The 20,645-nt window shown below is 41.9% G+C and overlaps 1 protein-coding gene and 1 pseudogene across 1 annotated transcript in view; one reads left to right on the plus strand and one right to left on the minus strand.

Annotated features, from left to right (window-relative positions):
* RNF144B (ring finger protein 144B) overlaps positions 1-20,645 on the plus strand; it is a 192,241-nt gene that overhangs the window by 88,885 nt on the left and 82,711 nt on the right. The window lies entirely within an intron of this gene.
* Positions 968-3,010, minus strand: LOC100444947 (inosine-5'-monophosphate dehydrogenase 1-like; annotated as a pseudogene).

Below are 20,645 nucleotides of genomic sequence, written 5' to 3' on the forward strand. Positions count from 1 at the left end.
TCCTTTATAAATTACTCAGTCTTGGGTATGTCTTTATTAGCAGCATGAGAATGAACTAATATAATTTTGTTTAATTTTCAGAGATTAGAACTATCCTTCCTCTATAACAAAATAGTTTATAATGAGCAAGGAATAATTAATCCACTTAAAGATTTACTTATAGTAAACTAAGTATATTTGCTCACTGCCTTTTATTCAGTCCTTGCTGGAGAGAGGTAACAATGTTGACCTGTGACTTCATTTTTTTTTTTGAGACCTGCTTGATTTATTCTGATTATTTAATACACAATGACATAACTGTGATCCCAAAGTGTGCAGAGTTAAAGCCTTCAACTGCAGCTGAGGAGAGGGCAGGAATGGTACACCTGCAGACAGTGGTGAGTCAGGAATGATGGGCAGGGGGCCATGACCAGGACAGCCTCCTCCCCAGGGCCAGGGACAGGGGAGTGGCCTGAGGAACAGGACCCAAGGGTAGCCCATGGCCAGGGAAGGGGTCAGAGACCTCCCCTTGGCCTAGGTCTGGAGCTCAGAAGTGCCACATGGCTGAGGGGGCAGCAGCCCAGGAAGGACCAGAGGCAGGGCCAGGAGACCACCATTTCCTGGGGGGCTGAGGGCTGGGAGGTGCCCTACAGGAGAAGCCAGGAGGGGCCACTTGCTCCTGGGGTGGGGGCCAGGCTGGAGTAGGCTGTAGCAAGAAAGACCTGAGGCAGGTGCAGGGCCTGAGAGCCTAGGGGGACGGTGTTGGGGGGCTTCCAGGGCAGCTGGCCCAGGGAGCAGTCCTGACTCAGCAGAGGATGCCCAGGGAGGGGCTGCAGACCCTTCAGGACCTCCCCTCCTCTCTCCCTGGAAAGGAGCTGGGGAATCTGTAGTGCAAATCGGTGGACCACTCAGTTATGGAGGGAGGCTGTGCCTGAAGAGGGGACACTGGGGTGCGCCCCGTCCACCATCTCGGCCTCCACCACTGTCCTCAGTACAGCCGCTTCTCGTGAGAGCGCAGGCCACGGACACCACCCTCGATCTGGGCCAACACGGTCTGCTTCTCAAACTTGAGCTCTCCTGAGTACATCATGGACCAAAGGACAGACAGTCTGTAGCCCCGATATCCTGGCAGCCATGCTGGATGCCCACTATGAGGTAGGGCATGAACTTCTAAATGGAACCTTTGTACTGGATGGAACACGAGACACCCTGTGTGATCTTCACCTTATCCCCCTCGCTGAAGTATTGTTTCTGGCTGCTGCTGCTCTTCTCCCTGGCATCCAGTGAGCCCATGCCCTGGTACTTCTTTTTTTTTTTTTTTTTTTTTTTTTTTTTTGAGACAGAGTTTTGCTCTTGTCGCCCAGGCTGGAGTGCAATGGCACGATCTCGGCTCACTGCAACTTCCGCCTCCCGGGTTCAAGCAATTCTCCTGCCTCAGCCTCCAGAGTAGTTGAGATTACAGGTGTGCACCACCATGCCCAGTTAATTTTGTATTTTTAGTAGAGATGGGGTTTCTCCATGTTGAGGCTCGTCTTGAACTCCTGACCTCAGGTGATCTGCCTGCCTTGGCGTCCCAAAGTTCTGGGATTACAGGCATGAGCCACCGCACCCGGCTCCCCAGTACTTCTTAAGCTGCACCCCGTCTGAGAAGTACTTGCAGAGGGCCTCCGTGGTGGCAGCCAGCAGGCAGCCCATCATCACTGTGGAGGCTCTAAGTTCCAGGGCCTTGACCACATGCCCCACAGTCCTATGATGGGCACACCAAAGCGTTGGGCATACTCGGCCACCTTGTACACAGCAGTGCCCTGGGGCCGACCGCAGGCCATCACTTCCTGGGTGATGCAGATGGAGCCGCAGCCCATCCCCACGCACAGCCCATCCACACCAGCATCAATCAGGTTCTTGCCCTGGGCTGCTATCACTATGTTCCCCCCAATCACCTGGAGGTTGGGGTACTTCTGTTTGATGTAATGCACTATGGCGATCTGATACACTTGAGTTCCCTTGGGATGAGTCCAAGATTATGAAGTCGTCGCCCGCCTGGGTGAGCAGGTCCAGGCAGTATTTGCCATCCTCATGGGTGCCCACAGCTGCATATACATGTATATGCTGCAACATATATATTGTCCAAGGTCCTGTAGAAGGACCCCCACAGCAGCTGCTCGTGGGAATCCTTGGAGGCCAGAGGGTAGTCTTGGTTCTTCTTCAGGTCGGTGCAGGCGATGATGGCCACCAGCTCATCGAGATCATTGAGGATAGGCAGCTTCCCTTTCTTGCTAGGCAGCTTCCCTTTCTTGCTACGCTGCAGGATTTCATTTGCCTCTTTCAACATCACGCCTGCTGGAGCCACCACCAGCTTGATCCTTGGCATCATCACCTCACTGAGGAGGGTGTTGTGATCCTTCTCAGCAAGAAAGTTGATGTCCGGGGAGATGACGATGCCCACTAGCTTGCTACCCATGATGTCCGTCTCAGTCATCGGGATACCAGAGAAGCCATGCCACATCTTGGCCTCCAGCACATCAACCACAGTGTGTGAGGGGCTCAGCACCACCGGGTCCGTGATGAAGCCCCGCTGTTCAAACTTCTTGACCTTCTGCACCTCTTGGCCTGGAACTCTGGGGTGCAGTTGTGGTGAATGAAACCAGTACCTCCCATCAGAGCCATCGCAATGGCTATGTCGGCCTCTGTCACGGTGTCCATGGGGGAGGAGATTAGCGTCAGCGGCGTCTTCATCGTGATCTTCCGGGTCAGGACTGAGGTCAGGTCCACCTCATCAGCTATGAAGTCTATGAATCCTGGGAGAATCCGTACGTTGTTGTAGGTGAGGCTGTCAGCGCTGGTGAAGAGCTGCTACGGGATGAGCCCGTCCTCAGGCAAGTAGCCGGTGCCGCAGTTGCTCAGATAGTCCGCCATGCTGCCGCAAGACCCCGCGACCCCACCCTAAACACCTGCGCAGCCGCCGCTGCTGCCTCCATTTTTTAAATACGATATAAAATACAGTCTAATTCAGGGCACGCTGTGGATCACAATGCCTCATCCTGCTCACTTGGGGTTATTTATTGCCGTCACACTTTCTGGTAAGAGGCATAAACTGATGTAATATCAAAGGAACACCATAAGCCATTTGAACTGTTGAACTGATAGAATCCTGAACTGGGCAGGTGGCCATCCAAGTTTTTTACAGCCTTCTTTTGGGCATGATGGCATCTGATTTCTGCTTTCTTATCTCTCTCCAATTTTGATAGCCTCAAGTATATGCTGCAACATATATATCGTCCATGGTCCTGTAGAAGTATGTGTAAAAATCGCAGGTTGACAAGATTGGAAAATATTTTTAAGGATTAACCCTATGTAGTAACATTGTTCACTCTCAAAAGTTTTGTCTCTGTTGGTCAGTTCGTGGATTACTTCCATCAAAAGAGGATTTTGGATTGGTTATTTTCAACATAACCACTGAGAATGAGAGCTTCAGCCTGTGTATGCATTAGGTCCTATAAAAGGAAGACAGATACTGGGCAGGGACCCCCTCATCCTGATAGAATGGTCTGGGAGCCTTGCACCAAAGTTTCTCTTATTTGTTTTGATTTGTTCTCACCCTTACATGGGGAGGTGAGGGTGAACTAGTTGTGACTGAACTACTTATCTTTATTCACAGTGCTTATCAGAGGGGTATAAAATACTTCTTTTGTCTTTTGATAAAATTAGAAATTTATGTGTTATTAACATGTCATTAATGAGCCTCTTTGGGTTTAAGAAAGCACCAGAAATTAACAAACAATTAGGAATAAAACTAGGGTTTACTTTCCATGATTATCTTTTGCTTTTATTATAGCTTGAAAAAGTTTATAAGTAAGTCGTTTTAAAGTTTTTAAAAAATATTTTTAGGACCTGGGGGTCTCACTATGTTGCCCAAGCTGGTCTTGAACTCCTGGCCTCAAGCAATTCTCCTGCCTCAGCCTCCTGAGTTTTAAAGTTTTTTTTGTTTTGTTTTGTTTTTTAATTAAACGCCTGGGATGGAGAAACTTGTTCTCTGCCATCAACAAAGCTTACCTCTTATCCACCTCTCTGACTTTGCTCATGTAATTCCTTTTGCCCAGAAGGCCCTTCTTCCTCCTTCGCCCCATTGTCTTCCCACATTTCTACCCACTAAATTCTCCAGGTCTTACAGGGCTGGGCTCAAAATGCTGAGTGCCTTTCTGAAACTCGGTGCTACTCTGACCAGCTGACAGGCCTAATTGTCTTTTTTGACACCACTTGAAGTCTTATGTTTTATTTATCTTTGTATTCCCAGTACCTAATAAATAACCTGTAGATAATAGGAGCTTTAGACGTGTTTGTTGAATAGAGCAATGAAAGTAAGAGCATTATAGAAGAGAGGAAGCCTAGAAGAGGGTGTCTAACTATATGATGGGGAAAGGTGAGTAGGAGGGAGATTCCAGAAAAGATACACCTTGAGAGACATTTTTTTCTCTGTGTGTGTGTGGGATGAAGAGCTATTGGTCAGGTGGAAAAGGCAGGGAAGAATGGCCTTGATAAATGGAGAACCATCTGTGAGTGTGAAATTTAGAGTACTTAGAAATGTTTAGTATGGCTGAAACTGAGATGCAAAGTGAAGATGGAGGAAAAGAAGATGAATCTAAAATGAAAGGCAGGTTATATATTTGAACTTTGTGCCAATTAAAAAATCATTTAGGTTAGTAGTTAGAATTGCCTCTGTGATGCTTAGGTCAATAGTATAAAAGTCAGGTGTGGGATTCAATTTCATGAACTCATTTGATTAGAAGAGCTTGAATATTTAATTCATTATGTAACAATTACCTCAGAGTAAATGGGCTGGACATGATGGCTCACACCTGCAATCCCAGCACTTTTTGGAGGTCAAGGCAGGAGGATCACTTGAGGCCACGAGTTTGAGACCAAACTAGGCAACATGATGAGATTCCTGTCTCTATAAAGAAAAAAAAAAAGTAAACGGGTGGGTATAACAGTTTGTGTTTGAAACAAATGTTTGCTGAAATCACAAACTGAAACCCTAGAAATTTTAAGGTAATTCTTCCTGACATAGAGGCAAAAATACTGGAGTCTCAATTTAACCCTAAATGGTTAAATAGTGAATGTCCCATTTAGTGGGACAACTTTATAGCTAATACTATGCCTCAGTGAAGCTTTCCTGTTGTATCAGTTACTAACCATTTAAAAATGTGATACTTATCAGCAGTTTATAAGTAGATAGGCTTTTTTTTTTTTTTAATAATGACTACTTTTGTAAAGATTAAAAGAAATAATGTATGTAGAATGCTTAGTACCAAGTACTATGCCTGGCACACAATAGGTATTCAATAATATAATATGTTTTTTTTCTCAAACTCCCAGAGAGCTGAGGAAGCTTCCACTTTATCATTATGAACTTTCAGAAGAAATAACATCCTGCCTCCAAGTGTACCCTTGCTAAAATATCCGCTAATTCTTTTGTAGAAGTTTGGAATTTCCTTGGTGATTTTAAACAAGATTTCCGCTCTCAAGTGTGTTCATTGTACGAGTCCTGTATCACCAAGGCTGATCTGAGTACAGAATCGTCAAGACTCAGTGGGACTAAATATTTCAGGATTACTTATATTTGAAATAGTTCTGGCCAGGCATGGTGGCCCATGCCTGTAATCCCAGCACTTTAGGAGGCCAAGGTGGGTGGATCAGCTGAGGTCAGGAGTTTGAGACCAGCCTGACCAACATGGTGAAACCCCATCTCTACTAAAATTACAAAAAATTAGCCAGGCATGGTGGCAGACACCTGTAATCCCAGCTTCTCGGGAGGCTGATGGAGGAGAATCGCTTGAACCCGGGAGGTGGAGGTTGCAGTGAGCTGAGAAAAAAAAGAATTAGTTCTGATCTCTTTCACCTCAAGGTTTCAGTGAATCATGCTGAGGCCTTCCTGATGTATGAGACAGATAGTTTTCTTTTGGATTTGTGGGTGGGCAGCAGGTTTGCCTGAGCTACTAATACTGAGTAGGAATTGAGATGCCAGGTTGGAAAATGAAAACTTAAACCAAGTTATTGCTGGGCATAACTCAGGAGTATTGCATGCCTTTAGTTTGTTTTGATTAAATTCCAAGGTGATACAATCATCAGGCTATTAAAAATAATCATCTGACTGTTAAAAATAATTAATTGCCTTGTTTTCTACTTAGCGGTATAATGGTTCCAGATTTGTAAGTTAGAATGCATGTTGCAATGGGACAATGAAACAGGGGCAGTTGTTACTGTGATTTAATGTTTAGGGGGCAGGGCAGGTTGCCTGGCCACATCACCATGAGGCTTTTCAGGGAGCATTTCTTTGGATATGTGTAATTTTCCAAACCCCAATAACTAGAAAAATAGACTTATTAACCTACTTGGCCAAAATAAATTAAAACTATAACAAATATAAAAGTAGAGATTCTGTAGATCACATTTCTTCACCACAATCCAATTAAATTAGAAACCAATACTAAACATATGACCAGAAAATAACTACTTGGAAACTAAGAAACACTCTCCCAGATAAACCTTTGATCAAAGAGAAAATATAAGAGAAGAAAAAGGTTCTTTGGAGAGGAATAACAAAGTATACTTTATACCCAAATCTTTAAGGCATAGCATATACTCAAAACTTTACTTAGAAAAAAATTTATAACAGTAAATATCTTTATTATTCAGGAAGAAGAGGACAGCAAAACACGTACCTGCCTCCAACCCCTCATAAACCAAACAAACAACATACACACAAGGTAGGAAGAGGGGATGATAAAGTTACAAGTGAGAATTAATGGAATAAGGAAAAAATGTAGGACGGCTAAATAAGACAAAATACTGGAAAAAGTATAAGAGCAAGATTATAACAAGATTAGGAACAAGGAAACAAATGCATTACAGATGTATGAAAGATGGAAAGAATTATAAGAATTATACATGGACACTCCTGGCTAACACGGTGAAACCCCATCTCTACTAAAAAAATACAAAAACAAAATTAGCCGGGCGTGGTGGCGGGCACCTGTAGTCCCAGCTACTTGGGAGGCTGAGGCAGGAGAATGGCTTGAAGCCAGGAGGCGGAGCTTTCAGTGAGTGAGACTGTGCCACTGCACCACTCCAGCCTGGGTGACAGAGTGAGACTCTGTCTCAAAAAAAAAAAAAGGCCAGGTGTGGTGGCTCACACCTGTAATCCCAGCACTTTGGGAGGCCAAGGCACGTGGATCACGAAGAGGTCAGGAGATTGAGACGATCCTGGCTAACATGGTGAAACCCCATCTCTACTAAAAATACAAAAAATTAGCCGGGCATGGTGGCGGGCACCTGTAGTCCCAGCTACTTGGGAGGCTGAGGCAGGAGAATGGCGTGAACCTGGGAGGCGGAGCTTGTGGTGAGCCAAGATCACGCCACTGCACTCCAGCCTGGGCAACAGAGTGAGACTCCATCTCAAAACAACAACACCAAAAAATTATACATGCACACTAGGAGCAAAACTCTATGGAAACTAATGTGAAAATATGGAAGAAACAGATAACTCATAAGCAAAATACAAATGACCAGAATTGACTCAAGTAGAAGACTCAAAAAGCTCAATTACTGTAGAAGTCCCAGCCTCTTTGTTTCCCATTTGATATTTGCTCTGAGTTTCTTATTTTTAAGGAAGTATTATGTTAACAAGGCATTAAAATAAGATGGGATGGTGGCCCTCCACCTTGTATACCGGGTTTTGCTGTGGTCTATTCTAGTGGTGTGTAAGGTGCTTGTGTTGTGAAGAGTAATTTTACTTGTGTTTAAATTTGAAAGGTGATATATATAACCAACTTTCTTTCAATGCAAGTTAACTTACACCTCCCTTTAAAGAATGGCATGCCAAGAACTGGCTGATAAAATGAAATATGTTCCTACTCTGGTGGCTGAGGACAGCCAACTCCTTCCAGTCTAGATGATGCTGGGAGAAGTACTTGATGCTGCTACCTCTGTGAGCTACTTGGTATACCAGTCAGTTGTACCATGGTCCCCAGAGGGACCTGCAGAAAGCTGGAAGCGGCCAGGCTGACTTGGTGGGTCAGTTGAAAGTGTGTGAAGTCTGAATGCTCTTGGTATATGGTTTTGCCATTTTTGTATGGTGTAAATCTATAACTATTGTTTTAACATTTATTTTGGAACAATCCCTTTTGTCAGGAAATGAGCTAAAAAAGTGAAAGTTTAATAAAAAAATAAGTAGCAAATTTCTGTTTCTCAAGGATGTTGGTGATGAATGTGTAATTCACAAATCTACTGAAGCTGCATCAATATCTACTTCAAAAGTTTGTAATTGTTTGTAAGAATACTTTGCCCAAAGACAATGATTTAACACGTGTGGGCTGCAGGAGGTGTCATTTTATTTCATTTTGTGAAGCATGACTTTTCATTTAAATCAAATGACTCTTCTAAATAGATTTTTGCCATTTTCAATTTTAAGTTTTCTTATGGATATATAAAAAGTGAAGTAATAGCTGTTAATGTGGTTTGCTCCATTAGCAGAAAAGGAATTTTTTGTGTTTTTTTTTTCTACAGTGACAAGGTCTTACTATGTTGCCCAGGTTGGCATTGAACTCCTGGACTCAACCAATTCCCCCGCTTTGGTCTACCAAAGAGCTGGGATTACAGGTGTGAGCCACCATGCCTGGCCTGGAATTTTTTTTTTTTTTTTTTTTTGAGACAGAGTCTCACTCTGTCTCCCAGGCTGGAGTGCAGTGGCGCGATCTTGGCTCACTGCAACCTCCACCTCCCGGGTTCAAGCAATTCTTTGCCTCAGCCTCCGAAGTAGCTGGGATTATAAGTGCCCCCCACCACGACTGGCTAATTTTTGTATTTTTAGTAGAGACGGGGTTTCACCATCTTGGCCATGCTGGTCTTGAATTCCTGACCTCGTGATCCACCTGCCTCGGCCTCCCAAAATGTTTTTCTTGTTTGTTTGTTTGTTTTGTTTTGTTTTTTTAATCAAGATACATGTTGGGGTGATTTATTGTAAATCAATCGATGAGACATATGACTCATACTCAGGGATGTTACTGGAACTGGCTTTTTGGATCTTGCCATCACTAGAGGTAATGCTTGATTTTTTCACTGACCATAGAGATGTTTCAAAATCAGTGACATAAGCTGCACTCTATGATAGAGTCCATGGAGGCCAACTGCAGCAACAAGTGTATTGAAGTATTCAGTCCAGCAAAGATGCATGTTCCTCTGGCTTTTACTTTTGCCGTAAGGGCAGAAGTAAAGAAACATTTATTTTGGCTAACGTAAAGTCATTATAAATGAAGCAGGAGGGCCGTGGAGGATAAAGAGCAGTAGCCTGACAATATTAGTGGGGAAATTAAGAAATGGTGTGCGCTTCATGTCGGCAGAGGTGCCATGAGCAGGATTCACACGTGCATCCATTGTGGTCATTTCTGGACTGCCTGGTGGGAATCCTTGGAGAGGGGACTCCTCTCCAAGTGCATGAAATTGTTGAGCCCTGGGTGCCATAGTGGGACAAAAATGGAGCAAAAGCAACATTGACAGGCTTCAGGTTCAAGTCGAGGACAAAGAAACACTTGGAATACACTGTAAAGGCAGGCCATCCAACCTAGATTTCCCTTCAGTGAAGAAATCCCTTTCATTGTGTCCTGGAAAAAAGTACAATCAATAGGGTAGCCCGTGGAAGCTTAATGTCAATCTATGGATTGGCTTCATCACAAACTTCCTAGGAAGCTTTAGATATCAACATCTCCCAGAGATTTTGATTCAGTAGGTCTGAAGTGGGGCCTGGGATTCTGTATTAAAAAAAAATTTCAGCCAGGCACTGTGGCTCATGCCTGTAATCCCAGTACTTTGGGAGGCCAAGGCAGGAGGATCACTTGAGGCCAGGAGTTTGAGACCAGCCTGGGCAATGTAGGGAGACCACTGTCTCTTCAAATAACAATTAAAAAAAATTAGCTAGGCGTGGTGGTGCATGGTGGCACTTGGGGTCCAAGCTACTAGGGAGGCTGAGGCAGGAGGAGTGCTTGAGCCTTGGAATTTGAGGCTGCAGTGAGCTGAGATGGTACCACTGCATTCAAGCTTGGGTGACAGAACAAGACCCTGTCTCAAAGAAAAAGGAGCAAGGTGAGCAGAGAATGATGAAATGACCCAGATTTGGGGATTGGAACAACGATGGAAGATTAAGGAATTGAAGGATTGTAGGCTGCTACATTCCAATCCCCAAATGGGAAGAGAAAAACATATTTATTATTGATTAAGTGGAAGTGGATCATCATAAAGGTCTTCATTCTCGTGGTCTTCATGTTGAGTAGGTTGAGGAGCGACAGATTGGTCTTGCTGTCTCAGGGGTGGCAGAGGTGGAAGAAAATCCACACATAAATGGACCCATGCAGCTGAAACCTGTGTTGTTCAGGCTCAACTGTAATTCAATATAAAAATAGATTTTTTTTTTTTTTTTTTTTTTTGAGATGGAGTCTCGCTCTGTCACCCAGGCTGGAGTGCAGTGGCACAATCTCAGCTCACTGCAACCTCCACCTCCTGGGTTCAAGCAATTCTCATGCCTCAGACTCCTGAGTAGCTGGGATTACAGGTGGGCGCCACCATGTCTGGCTAAAAAATAGGAATATTAATAATATATTTAGTAGAATTTTCCCCAAGCTTGCTAGATAGTGGAGCACTGAAGATAGAGTATGTTCTCAATTACAATGATTATTTACAGAAGAGAGTCAATTGAAGGTGTCACAATTTCAAATTTATTAACTGTGAAATGTACCTTTGAAGAAGATTACAGGAATATTTAGTAAATTAAATATATTGACCAGGTGCAGTGGCTCATGCCTGTAATCCCAGCACTTTGAGAGGCCAAAGTGAGAGAACCGCATGAGGCCAGGAGAAGTTCAAGACCAGCCTGGGCAACATAGTGAGACCTTGTTTCTTAAAAAACAAAAACAACAAGAAAACAATTAAAAAATTAACCAGACATGGTGGCATGCGATCATAGTCCTAGTTACTCCGGAGGCTGAGATGGAAGGATCCCTTGAGCCCAGGAATTTGAGGCTGTACTGAGCTATGATCTTGCTACTGTACTCCAGCCTAGACAATAGATGGAGATCTTGTCTCTAAAAAATAAAAATTAAAAAATGAAAGATATCATATTGAAAATATAACATTCTTCATAAAAATAGCAATGAGTCAGTATTAGTGATGAACTGATGAAAGTATCTGAATAGGTGCCAAGAATAATTATTTACCTTGTTTTATATATATATATACTTTTTTTTTTTTTTTTGAGACGGAATCTTACATTGTTGCCCAGGCTGGAGTGCAGTGGCGCCATCTAGGCTCACTGCAACCTTAGCCTCCTGGGTTCAAGCGATTCTCGTGCCTCCATCTCCCAAATAGCTGGTATTACAGGTGCACGTCACCACACCAGAATAATTTGTGTATTTTTGGTAGAGATGGGGTTTCGCCGTGTTGGGCAGGCTGGTCTTGAACTCCTGACCTCAGTTGATCCACCCACCTTGGTGGATCCCAAAGTGCTGGGACTACAGGCATGGGCCGCCCAGCCCCTTGTTATATTTTTAATATAAACATTAATCAATATACAAATATTTTAGCTTGGGTGTGGTGGCTCATGCCTGTAATCCCAGTGCTTTGGCAGGTCGAGGTGGGAGTATTTCTTGAGACCAGCCTCGGTAATACAGTGGGACCCCATCTCTACAAAAAATTTAAAAAATTAGCTGGGCATGGTGGCATGTGCCTGTAGTCCTAAGGCTGGAGAATTGTTCAAGGCTGCATTAAGATATGATTCCACCACTGCACTTAAGACTGGGTAACAGAATGAGACCCCATCTCTTAAAAAAAAGTTTAAGAAAAGTTTTATTTTTGAACTATTTTATTAGTCCAACAATACAATAAAACCAATTATTTTGTCAATTAGTGTATATTTTAAAAGTTCCATCATTTCCATTATTTATTAGCATCTTCTTTCATTGTCAAAGTGTCCTGGTTTGAATGAGAAATTTATGGTCATTCTGTCTTTAAACGTCAGATAATTACAATGTTATTCAACCTATCCCAGATTATAGAAAAAATAAGTATTCCCCCAATTCGCTTTATGAAGCCAGCATATCTTGAATACCAGTATAGGATAATACAATATGATCAAGAAAGTATTATTCCAGGAATATGAAATTGGTTTCATATCAGAAAATCCAGTTACTTAGTCCATTATGTAAAAACTATAAAAGAATAGTAATATTGATTATATCAGTAGTCTCTGAAAGCCATCTGATGAAGTTCTATTCCTAATAAAGTACTATTCCTAATAAAACTCTTAAAGAGGAATAGAAGGAAATTACTTAAACGTAATAAAGACTGTTTGTGAAAAAACTAGCAAACTTCATCATAAATGATGAACTATTAAAACAATTACATAAGAATCTAGATAGGAAAGCCTGTGATCAGTTTTTTTTAAATTTATCATTACCTTTGGTGTTCTAACAAATGCAACAAGACAAAAAGTTGTGTTTTTGATATATTTACTGGAAAATAAAAAATAAAAGCATCTTTTTTTGTTGTTGTTGCTGACATGATTGTGCACATACCACCAAACATGAGACTAAATTTAAAAAGCCACTCTAGTAGAATTAGTAAAATATTTGGGAAAATGGCTGGTTGCAAGATAAATATATGAACTGAAATCTTCTATTTTACCAGGGAGCACTAAGAAATGGGGATATGTGTTCCATTAAATGATATGATAAAACTCTAAAAATAAACAATATAAAGTTCTTGCAATTCAGAATAGAATAGCAACTTAGTGTTCAAAAATTACATAAAATGACTATAAAGCTTTATATTGTCAAGTGCCCTATTCAAGAAAAGTATGAAAAATAAGAATGCTATAAAGTCACTGTAATCAAGATAGTATTGGCCTAGCAATAAACAAGCATTAGAACAGAATAGATTCAAAAATAGTTGCTTCAAAATAGATAAATAAGAATACAGATATTTGATACATATTGTAGTCCAATTCAGTGGAAAAATCATGAGTTAACAAATTATTCTGGCATAGGTAGTTCTCTATCTGGTTAAAATACAACAGGACTCATCATAAATGATACAAAGTTAATTCCCTGATGGGTGAAAAACAAATGTAACAAATTACCATTTCACAGGAAAATCCAGAAAAACACACATGTACAAGCTAAAGCTTAGGAAACCTTTTAAAGGATAGAAACCCCAGAAACTATATAAGAAAAGGAATAAATATCAGATATATACAGTCAAAACCCATTGTGTGGCAGTAGTAATGTTAAATCAATAGACATCAGCTATGTCTGGAAAAAGTATTTGTAAAATATACTGCAGGAAAAGTACTATTAATGATAATTTACAAAGAGCTCTTATAAATTGACAGGAAAAAATATAAGCTATACTAAAACAAAATGGATAAAGGGAATAAATAGATGGTTCACAGAGTTAAGATAGGTGTGTGTGTGTGTGTGTGTGTGTGTGTACCATACATAGTCTGATGAAGGAGCACAGAGAAAAATGCAAATGGTTAGAAGACCCCCTAGGAAAATAGGTGAGTGAGGACCTGATGTGAATAGAAAGTAAAAAATATATATATGATGACACTCTTCTTGCAGGACTGTTGAAGGAGATGGGCATGTAAACAATGAGAGCGCTTTATACGTGCCACAGAAGAGGAATACAGGAAGCTGGGTTGGAGGAGGGAGGAAAAGACTGTGCATTGGAGTGGAGATGACCCTGGGCAAGAAGGTGTTCTCTTCACTATTGGCCTTCTGAGATAATTCCTTGCATCTAGGGACATGGTGACTTTCATGAAATTAGCATGGTTTTGTTGATCAGGCGTAATAAGAATTTACAAGCTATTTTCGAGACCGTTGGAAAAAGGCACTTTGCAAAGACATGTCACGTGACTGTGATGATTGCTTATTTAAACCCACGGTCATGTGTTTAATCTGAATGTGACTCCTCTTCAGGGGAATGAGAAAGATCTATTTTAGGACTGCTGATGTGTAAGAAGGACCTCTCCGAGGTTTCTTTTTGTTGGAGATGTAAACGTGGTGGCACACAGAGTCTGTGGTTGTTGCTGCACTAGCTAAGGCCACGAGATGTTTCTCAAGGGCTGTCCTGTGACATGCACTGTGGGGAGATGTGTTGAAACAACAGCCAACCCTCTTGAGACATATTCTCAAGATATGGGTATGGAGGGTATAGAGGGCTGCAGGTGGCCAGCAGTAACTGTAGAAGGGAAATAGACTTTGCCAGCATAGGGGATATTGTCTCTCCTGTAGGATCCAGGACAGGGTCCCTCCCCCTTGAGGTACCTGCATTTATTTCCTCACGCAGTGGTTCTCTGCTCCTAATAATCCATCCCTGGCTTCCATGTTTTCACTTTTGTTTCTTTGATCTGTTGCAGATGGTAGTGTTTGTTAACTCTGTCTGGTTTCCTGGTTTCACTGGGGACTTGGTGATTCACTATTTTGCGGGAAGAGGGAGGAGATGGGGAAAGGAGAAGGTGGAGAAAAGAAGGACATGACATTTCTGTCATAGAGAAAACAAGTTTTTAAGGTGCCTTTCAAAATAAAGTCCTGCTGGAAAGTTAACATCTATAATATTCCTATCTGTGACTAATTTCGTGTCTGTAGGGTGGAGTCTGAATTCCAAGAATTGAGTTCCCCATCTGTTAAGCCAAGAAGTAATTTGAATCTTAATTCAGGGCAGTCCTCTGTGTCAATGCTGGATGCAGATGCACAGTACGAAGTGCTTAATTTCCTGTAAACTAGTTAATACATTGGCTGTGGTGATGACTAGGGGAACACTGGGGATTTTTCCCCCCAAAATTGATTGTCTTATGCAGGAATTTGGAGGTGACAGTAACAGCAGGATTACCGTAAAGCTTGCAAACATAAGGATTATCAAGACAATTTCATCTGACTGTCTAGTGGAGAATTTTAATTCAGGGCTAGTGCAGAATCATTTTTTTCTGGAGAGAGCGAGATGCTGAACTCCACGATCTCATTGGTCCTTAACCCTAACTTGCTAGTGGTGTCATATAGGATATGAGAGTCCTGGACGACAGAATCCTGTGGAGTCTTGCTCTCTCATTCAGCTCTTTATCCTGAGTCATTATGGGCTCTCATGCGGAATAATGGCAATGGCAGTTGGAGATGATTCTGTTTTTTCTTGTTGGGTCCCAGTTGGTTTTGACTTGCTCTGTAAGGCATTCAGATGCTTCATGTTAAGTATGAAATAGAACCACGATGAATGTCTCAAGTTTTGTGAAACTTATATTATCATACTACATGACTGGATGTATGTCCTATATGTGTATGTCCTATATGTGTGTATGTAACTGGATGATGTCCTCTGGTCACAGTTTTACTTTCTTTTTTTCTTTTTCTTTTCTTTTTTTTTTCGAAATAGAGTCTTGCTCTGTCACGAGGTTGGAGTGCAGTGGCACAATCTCAGCTCACTGCAAACTCTGCCTCCTGGGTTCAAGTGATTCTCCTGCCTCAGCCTCCCAAGTAGCTGGGATTACAGGCATGCGCCACCATGCCCAGCTAATTTTTGTATTTTTAGTAGACACAGGGTTTCACCATGTTGGTCAGGCTGGTCTCGATCTCCTGACCTTGTGATCCACCTGTCTTGGCCTCCCAAAGTGCTGGGATTACAGGCATGAGCTACCGTGCCCGGCCCACAGTTTGACTTTCTATGTAGTTCGATATCTGTTCTTTGACTGCTGTGCTACCCTGAATACATCTCTGGCGTAGTTTCTGTCATACTATTTTGTAATATATTTTGTATTGTGTTACTCTTAGTTCTAGATGCAAAACCCTCAATCATGCTGAAAGAATAAGATCCACCCCGTTAGATGCAATAGAAAAATGCAAATTAAATTGTAGCTGTTTAGAAATGAGAAATGACCAAACTGTCAGAACACCATGACCTTTGCCTTATAATCTGTTCCTGTGGAGAGAGATTTGCATCTATTGCAGAAGCTGGTTTCCCAATACTTGGATTCTTACATCTGATTTATTGAGACCGAACAAACCATTAAAAAAATTATGTTTTAACCACAGGATGTAAAGAAGGTGTAAAGTCTAAGGTATGTGTTTCTAACGTAGGTACTAAGGTAGAATAGAAGGATAATATCAAGAACAACTCTAGACTTTTCTTTATTGATTAAAGAGAATAATTTTCCAAAGAAGAAATTCTACTTGTTGATTCTTATGTGGGGGTATAATGCACTTTATAATATATACCTATTGTATATTATATATTATGTAGTATGATACATATTATTTCAGTATCTTATACATATATAGGATCTGTAAATTATATTTATTTTTTGGCCTCACATGCAGGGAAAACTTTAAGTATGTTTTAGATTTATTTTGATTTGCTTTTATATGACTTTAGGTATATTATCAGTTAATACAATTTTTTTTTTTTGAGACAGAGTCTTGCTCTGTTGCCCAGGCTGGAGTGCAGTGGCACAATCACAGCTCACTGCAACCTCTGCCTCCTGGTTCAAACAATTCTCCTGCCTCAGCCTCCCAAGTAGCTGGGATTACAGGCATGTGCCACCATACCCAGCTAGTTTTTGTATTTTTAGTAGAGATAAGATTTCACCATGTTGGCCAGGCTGGTCTTGAACGCCTGACCTCAAACGATTCACCTGCCTTGGCCTCCCAAAGTGCTAGGATTACAGGCACAGTCTCTGGTAAACAATTTGTAATATGTCATTGCTCAGAAAGTTAAAAAATATTTTTGTAGATTGTAGTGTCTGGATTTTACATCTCAGTTTGAAATATGAAATGTTACATTTATTTATTTTTTTAAAAAAATACGTATTTATTTATTTATTTGAGACAGGGTCTCACTCTGTTGCGCAGGCTGGAGTGCAGTGGTGTGATCACAGCTCATGGCAGCCTCGACCTCCTGGGCTCAAGTGATCCTCCTGCCTCAGCCTCCTGGGTAGCTGGGACTACAGGTATGTGCTGCCGTGTTTTGTTAATTTATTTCTTAAAAGTCTGTAGAGACAGGGTCTCACTATCACAGGTGCTCAGGCTAATCTTGAACACCTGGGCTTAGGCCATGCGATTTTCCCAAAGTGCTAGGATTACGGGCGTGAGCCACTGTGCCTGGCCTACATTTATTTTTGTAGTATAAAATAAGCAATTTTTTCTTAGACTTATTTGAGGGCTCCTTTTTTACCTACCCTTTAAATACTGATGTTCTTTTGGGTTCTCTTTTTTTAACCTTTTCTTTTCCTTCCCCTTTCCCTTTCTTAGATAAATAACACTGACTGAGTTCCTAATGTGTATCAGGCCAGGACCATGGTGTACAGCTGAGCAGGTTGTGCAGTACACAATTCCAGGAGCTGCCAGTCACTGCCTCCACCCCAACCACCACCCCGGCCCATCAAGATTTGTATCGTGCAGGCATCTCTGTGTATCAGGCACTTTGGTAGCTACTTAAAAAACCACTCTTACCCTCACAACAGCCTATGAGATGAATGTCATCATTCCTATTTTATAGATGAGAAAACTGAGTTTCGGATATATTAAATAACTTCATTAAGGTTACATAATAATGAGTGGGTAGTGGAGTTTGCCGAGGTCCAAAGCCTCTGCTTCCCTCTATAGCATGTGGGTTGTCTTAGCTTTTGGTAATCTCATCTATGGCCACCACCTAAATGATGGCAATTCCCAAATGACTCTCCACCCTAGATCTCTCTCTGTTGATAGCCTACTAGTCAGTTCTTCCAGTATGCCCCAGAGGCACCTCTGATTCTATAGATCTTAATTTGAATTATCATGGTTTCCTTACCATCACTTCTCTTTTATTCCCCCTCTTAGTGGTGCCAGCAGTTGGGGCTGTTCTTTTTATCTTATCCCCCTGCATCTGATACAGTTTGGATGTGTGTTCCTGCCCACATCTCATATTGAAATGTAATCCTCATTGTTGGAGGTGGGGCCTGGTAGGAGGTGATTGCATCCTAGGGGCAAATTTCTCGTGAATGGTTTAGCACCATCCCTCTTGGTACTGTCCTGGGGATAGTGAGTTCTTGTGAGAGCTGGTCATTTAAAGCTGTATAGCACCGCCTCCCTCCCCCCTCCCCCCAAAACGCTCTCTTGCACCTACTTTGACCATATGACAGGCCTCTCCAGAGGGCCAAGCAGATGCCAGCATCATGCTTCCTGTAAAGCCTGCAGTACTGTGAGCCAATTAAATCTCTTTTCTTTATAAGTTACCCAGTTTCAGGTATTTCCTTATAGCAATGTGAGAATGGACTAATATAACATCCAATCAGATACCAAGTTCCATCACTTCTGTTTCTGAAATCTCTCTCCATTGGTTCCCTTCCTTTGCAAGGCAGTTGTCACTACATTAGCTCAGACCCTCATTCGTTTATTCTGGATGTATCAGCTCTGTCCGAATTATGAAAAACTTCACCTAGAGTCTCATGTCTAAGCCTTTGTTTTAGCTGTTTGCTCAGCCTGGTTTACCCTTCTCTACCACCCCTATTGGGCTACTTGAAGACTCAGATTTAAATCACTGATATGGTTTGGATCTGTGTCCCCAGCCAAATTTCATGTCGAGTTGTGATCCCCGATGTTGGAGGTGGGGCCTGGTGGGAGGTAATTGGACCATAGGGACAGAGTTCTCATAAATGGTTTAGCACCGTCTCCTGGTGCTGTTTTTTGTGACAATACGTTCTTGAGAGACCTAGTTGTTTAAACATGTGTGGCATTTCCCCGCCCCACCCTGCCTTGCTTCTGTTCCAGTCACGTAAGACATGCGTGCCTGCTTTCCCTTTGCCTTCTACCATGATTGTAACCTCCCTGAGGGCTCCCCAGCCATGCTTCCTGTGCAGCTGCAGAACCATGAGCCAACTGAACTTCTTTTCTTTATAAATTACCCAGTTTCAGTTATTTCTTTATAGCAATGTGAGGACAGATTAATATAATCACCTTTTCAGAGAAGACTTGATTCTTTTCATCAACTCCTTTCCTTTAAATTCTTCTTCTCTGTGCTCCCAATAGCACATCATGCTTAAGTCTATCATATCACACATTATGTATCACTCACACATTGGGTACAACTATCAGTACCCTGATAATTGATTTGCTTGTCTTACTCCTTCCCTGGATTGAGAGGTCTTTGAGGACAGGGAGACCATGTCTAAAATCATTATCTTAATAGAACCTAGCAGATTGTCTGGGAGGAGATCAATAAATGCTCCAGAGAATGAATATCCATTCACACTGTAGACTCTTTAGGAAGATCTGAGAGAGTTTGTTCACATAATATTATAGCATTCAACATGTTTATTTAGTCTTATTAAATTTTGACTGCAATTTAAAAAAAATTTGTATAGTTGCATGGTTGAAAATAATCAGTGGTGATGTTACTCAGTTGTGCAAAATATTTGGGATAACAGGCAGCACTATTTGTGCTTAACTTATGTTCTCATTCATATTGGCAGCAGCTTCTTCCCTTATCCTGTTAACAAGAGGTTATAATTTATGAATGGTAATTTGAAAAGTGGGCTCTGTGTTGAACTTTGGTTTAAGGCTCAGGAGATTTGCATCAACACCAATGAATAAACTAACCTCTTAGAGGTTGCTTTTTATCTTTCCTAGTTCCTGTCCACCAAAATGGTCACTATACCAAGAAAATTCCTTGAAATAGATTATCTCAGAACCTAAGCCATTGCTAAATCTGAAGGTTAGACATCCTTTGGGATGGTTTTCATTTACATTCACCTTCTTCATGTAACTCAGATTTAGGTCTCATTCTAGCTTGGCCTGTATCTGGTTTGGGCCAATCTCTTAAATCTTCCTGGACATCAGTTTCCTTATTTATTTATTTTTTTTGAGACAGAGTTTCACTCTTGTTGCCCAGGCTGGAGTGCAATGTGCAATCTCGGCTCACTGCAACCTCTGCCTCCCAGGTTCAAGCGATTCACCTGTCTCAGCCTCTCGAGTAGCTGAGATTATAGGCGCCTGCCACCACGCCCAGCTAATTTTTTGTATTTTTAGTAGAGATGGGGTTTCACCATGTTGGCCAGGCTGGTCTTGAACTCCTGACCCCAGATGATCTGCCCGCCTTGGCTTCTCAAAGTGTTGGGATTACAGACATGAGCCACCGCACCCAGCCCAGTTTCCTTATCTTTAAAATCAGGTTATTTGCTAAAATAGCTAGGAAGACTTTTCAAGCTCAAATATCCTACCGTGGGTTCTCTTACCATCTTATTGCCCCTGTCCTTTTTCTCTTCCTCCCCGACTGGTGAGCTGGTCCTCCTACCTGTCCTAGCATGGCACATGTAGATACACTGTGTTATTCAGCACTTTGCTTTGACCTAGAGGTTTTCTTCAACTTGGAGGGCTGAGAAGCAGTATTTGCTTGTGTCGTTTGGAATGGTGCCTGTTGGCGTGCACAGATCCTTTCCACAAAGGGCCTGTGAGTCCCTTCCTTTTAGGAAGCACATTCCTGACAGTGATTGCAAAAGTACAGAGGGGTTGCAGAGTGAACACAGATTCCTGTGTCAGAGTGACATTCCTAAATGGCAATGTTCAGCAGACTTAGGTGATTGTGATCTATGGGGGATA

The sequence above is a fragment of the Pongo abelii genome, chromosome 5, assembly GCF_028885655.2.
Source record: "Pongo abelii isolate AG06213 chromosome 5, NHGRI_mPonAbe1-v2.0_pri, whole genome shotgun sequence".
Taxonomy (NCBI): Eukaryota; Metazoa; Chordata; class Mammalia; order Primates; family Hominidae; genus Pongo; species Pongo abelii.